The sequence below is a fragment of the Nomascus leucogenys genome, chromosome 10 (assembly GCF_006542625.1).
Source record: "Nomascus leucogenys isolate Asia chromosome 10, Asia_NLE_v1, whole genome shotgun sequence".
Taxonomy (NCBI): domain Eukaryota; kingdom Metazoa; phylum Chordata; class Mammalia; order Primates; family Hylobatidae; genus Nomascus; species Nomascus leucogenys.
Genome location: NC_044390.1, coordinates 59,451,821 through 59,456,802, shown reverse-complemented (window position 1 = coordinate 59,456,802; position 4,982 = coordinate 59,451,821).

The window sequence follows — 4,982 nt, the reverse complement described above, 5'->3', positions numbered from 1 at the left end:
CTGCCTGGACTCTCAAAGTGCTAGGATTACTGGCGTGAGCCACCGCTCCGGGCTCTTTTATGTTATTAATGTCACAAATCACATCTTTGTATATTGAGTGCCCAATATCATAGAAATATAATTATTTTTATTACTTTTCTGGAGAAAGCATCTTGCTCTTGTTGCCCAGGCTGGAGTGCAGTGGCGTGATCTCAGCTCACTGCAACCTCCACCTCCCGAGTTCAAGTGATTCTCCTGCCTCAGCCTCCCAAGTAGCTGGGATTACAGGCATGCACCACCATGCGTGGCTAATTTTGTATTTTTAGTAGAGACAGCATTTCTCCATGTTGGTCAGGCTGGTCCTGAACTCCCGACCTCAGGTGACCTGCCCGCCTCGGCCTCCCAAAGTGCTGGGATTACAGGCATGAGCCACTGTCCCCGGCTTTCTTTTTTTCTTTTTGAGACAGAGTCTTGCTCTGTCACCCAGGCTGGAGTGCAGTGGTGCGATCTTAGCTCACTGCAACCTCCGTCTCCCAGGATCAAGCGATTCTCCTGCCTCAGCCTCCTGAGTAGCTGGGATTACAGGCATGTTCCACCACATACGGCTAATTTTTGTATTTTTAGTAGAGACAGGGTTTCACCATATTGGCCAGGCTGGTCTCGAACTCCTGACCTCAAATGATCCACCCACCTCGGCCTCCCAAAGTGCTGGGATTATAAGAATGAGCCACCGTGCCTGACCGGTCTTTTCTTAATTCTTTTTTTCTGGGCCTCTGTGGTAACTGTAATTTCCTCTGTGGTTGCCTTTGAATGACCTAATTGTCAACGTCTGGGTCCCAGGAGAAAAATAAAATAACAAAAGTGCAAAAAGAAAATAAAATTTCGGCTGAGCGGGGTGGCTCTTGCCTATAATCCCAGCACTTTGAGGGGCTGAGGTGGGAAAATCGCTTGAGTTCAGGACTTCGAGACTAGCCTGGGCAACATAGCGAGACATTGTCTCTACTAAACCTAAGAAAAAAATTATCCACGTATAATGGCACTTGCCTGTGGTCCCAGTTACTCGGGAGGCTGAGGTGGGGGGATTGCTTGATCCCAGGAGATCAATGCTGCAGTGAGCTACAATAGCACCACTTCACGCTATCCTGGGTGACAGAGCAAGACCTTGTCTTAAAAAAAAAAAAAAGAAAAGAAAGAAAAAAATCAATACCTTCCAAATTCATTATGCCAAGGGGAAAAGTTAAGTACTTAAGTCCTAGAGACTGAGTCTTATAATACAACTTCTCTGATGCATGACTGATGCTTCCTGACCTTTGTTTTGAGACTGTGGCAACCAGACTCCTTGTTCTTCATTCAAACTTATACTATATGATGTAGGATATATATACCCTTGTGCCTGTTACCGCTTTACAATAGAATGTTAAGCAACCCCCATGGAGTGTAATCAACAGTAGTCAATCACATCTGGTTTTTTTTTTAATTTTTAATTTTTTTTATTTTGAGACAGAGTCTCGCTCTGTCACCCAGGCTGGAGTGCAGTGGCATGATCTTGGCTCACTGCAACCTCTGCCTCCTGGATTCAAGCCATTCTCGTGCCTCAGCCTCCTGAGTAGCTGGGATTACAGGCATGTGTCACTATGCCCAGCTACTTTTTGTATTTTTAATAGAGACAGATTTTCACTATGTTGGCCAGGCTGGTCTTGAACTCCTGACGCCAGGTGATCCACCTACCTAGGTCTCCCAAAGTGTTGGGATTACAGGCGTGATCCACAGCACCCAGCCTCAAATCTGTATGTCTGTATATTAACATTTGTATGGAAATGTATTTCTGTTCAGCACCTCTGTTTTTGCCTATATAGACAATCTTCAGTTTTCCCCACGCTGGGATCATTGATCACTATTCTTTGGTGTCAGCATGTCCCTGGATGGCCACCCTTGTACTTTGTGTTTGAATAAACTCTTTTTTTTTTTTTTTTTTTTTTGAGACAAGGTCTCGCTCTGTCATCCAGGCTGGAGTGCAGTGGTACCATCATAGCTTACTGCAACCTCGATTTCTTGAGATCAAGTGATCCTCCCGTCCTAGCCCCCAAGCAGCTGGGACTACAGGTGCACGCTATCATGCCCAGCTTATTAAAAACAATATATTTTTTTGAGAGACAGGGTCTCACTATATGGTCCAGGCGGGTCTCAAACTCCTGGGCTCAAGCTATCCTCCAGGCTTAGCCTCCCAAAGTGCTGGGATTATAGGTATGAGCCACAGTGCCTGGCCTTGAATAAACTATTTTAACTGGATCTTGAGCCTTTTGATTATTTTAGGTTGACAAAGGGAAAAAAATAAAAGGCATCAGCTCTTTATATCCCCACCACGCCTGGCTAATTTTTTGTATTTTTAGTAGAGACAGAGCTTCACCGTGTTAGCCAGGATGGTCTCGATCTCCTGACCTTGTGATCTGCCTGCCTTGGCCTCCCAAAGTGCTGGGATTACAAGCATGAGCCACTGCGCCTGGCCAATTTTTGTATTTTTTTGTAGAGATGGGGTGGGAGGGTTTACTATCTTGCCCAAACTCCTAGGCTCAAGCAATCCTCCCATCTTGGCCTCCCACAGTGCTAGGATTGCAGGCATGAGCCACTGTGCTCAGCCCCTGGCTGATTTTCATATTTTTTAATGGGGTTAGGGGTTGGTCTCACTATGTTGCTCAGGCTGGTTTCAAACTCCTGGGCTCAAGTGATCCTCCTGCCTTGACCTCCTAAAGTGCTGGGATTACAGGCATGAGCCACCATGCCTGGCCACAGATTATGATTTTTATTCTGCGATCTTCCCTGAATCCTCTAACATGCCTTTTTCTTTTTCTTTTCTTTTCTTTTCTTTTCTTTTTTCAGGCGAAGTCTTGCTCTGTCGCCCAGGCTGGTGTGCAGTGGCACGATCTCAGCTCACTGCAACCTCCACCTCCCGGGTTCAATAATTTTTTGTATTTTTAGTAGACACAGGGTTTCACTATGTTGGCCAGGCTGGTCTCGAACTCCTGACCTTGTTATCTGCCTGCCTCAGCCCCCCAAAGTGCTGGGATTACAGGCATGAGCCACTGCGCCCAGTTTAAACTGCCTTTTTTTTTTTTTTTTGAGACAGTTTCACTCTTGTTGCCCAAGCTGGAGTGCAATGGCGTGATCTTGGCTCACTGCAACCTCCACCTCCCCGATTCAAGCGATTCTCCTGCCTCAGCCTCCTGAGTAGCTGGGATTAGAGGCATGTGCCACCAGGCCCAGCTAATTTTGTATTTTTATTTATTTATTTATTTAATTTTTTTAGGTGGAATCTCGCTCTCTCTCCCAGTCTGGAGTGCAGTGGTGCAATCTCTGCTCACTGCAAGCTCCGCCTCCCGGGTTCACGCCATTCTCCTGCCTCAGCCTCCCGAGTAGCTGGGACTACAGGCGCCTGCCACCATGCCCGGCTAATTTTTTGTATTTTTAGTAGAGACGGGGTTTCACCGTGTTAGCCAGGATGGTCTCGATCTCCAGACCTCGTGATCCGCCCGCCTCGGCCTCCCAAAGTTCTGGGATTACAGGTGTGAGCCACAGCGCCTGGCCTAATTTTGTATTTTAGTAGAGATGGGGTTTCTCCATGTTCCGAACTCCCGACCTCGGATGATCCGCCTGCCTCGGCCTCCCAAAGTGCTAGATTACAGGCGTGATCCATCGCACCCGGCCCAACCTGCCTTTTAATACTAATACATTACTTTGGGTCTCATCCCACATCACTTCATCAGAGAGCATCCTTCCTCTCACCTCAGTTATTTCTACTTTTTTCCCACGTATAGATGTTCTTTCAGGGACCGGAGGGTATGGGAGGAAGCCTTGGCACGCCTCATCCCAAATCCCCGTTTCCTCGAACATCAGGCCCTCCCTCCTCTTTCTGTCCCCCCTGGCCTAGCCTGGGCTCCCTCCTGTTCTGAGGCAAGGCGATTGCTCCATTTCACAGTGAGTGTGGAGTTCCCTGCACATACTGGTGACCTTGTGCCCGGAAGGAATTAGAAGGAAGAGCTCATGGAGTGCCAGAAGAAGACAGTGCCTACTCTGGCAAGCTAGAAGCAAGCTCTGCCTTAAATGCAAATATTGGCCAGGCACAGTGGCTCACATCTGTAATCCCAGCACTTGGGGAGGCCAAGGCAGGAGGATCACTTGAGCCCAGGAATTCAAGACAAGCCTGGTCAACATAGTGAGACCCCATCTACCACCCCCACCCTTGTCACACACACACCATCAACAACAAAAACAAAATTAGCAGAGTGTGGTGGGGCCTGCCTTTGGTCCCAGCTACTAGGGAGGCTGAGGCAGGAGGATCGTTTGAGCCCGGGAGGTTGGGGCTGGAGTGAGCCGAGATCATGCCACCGTAGTCCAGCCTGGGTGATAGAGCAAGACCCAGAAAGAAAAAAAAAAAAGAAAGAAGGGAGGGAGGGAGGGAGGGAAGGAGGGAGGCAGGAAGGAAGGAAGGAAGGAAGGAAGCCAAAACAAGGCCAGGCGCGGTGGCTCACGCCTGTAATCCCAGCACTTTGGGAGGCCGAGGCGGGCGTATTACTTGAGGTCAGGAGTTCGAGACCAGCCTCGGTAACATGGCGAAACCCCGTCTCTACGAAAAATACAAAATTAGCCGGGCGTGGTGGCGGGTGACTGTAATCCAGCTACGCGGGAGGCTGAGGCACGAAAATCGCTTGAACCCGGGAGGCAGAGATTGCAGTGAGCTGAGATCGCAACACTGCACTCCAGCCTGGGCGACAAGAGCGAAACTCCGTCTCAAAAACAAAAACAAAAACAAAAACAAAACAAACCCTCAAATATCCCTCGGCCTGGGTGTAGAGAGGAAACTGGGCATGAGAGGGGCAGTGGCTAGAGCCAGTCAACACTGCTCGGCACAGCCACGTTTCCATGGCTTCCTACGTCACTCAGGCCTTAGGGGGCGGGGCACGGCACCCTATCCAATCAGGGGCGCCGGGGCGGGGCCTGCCAACTGT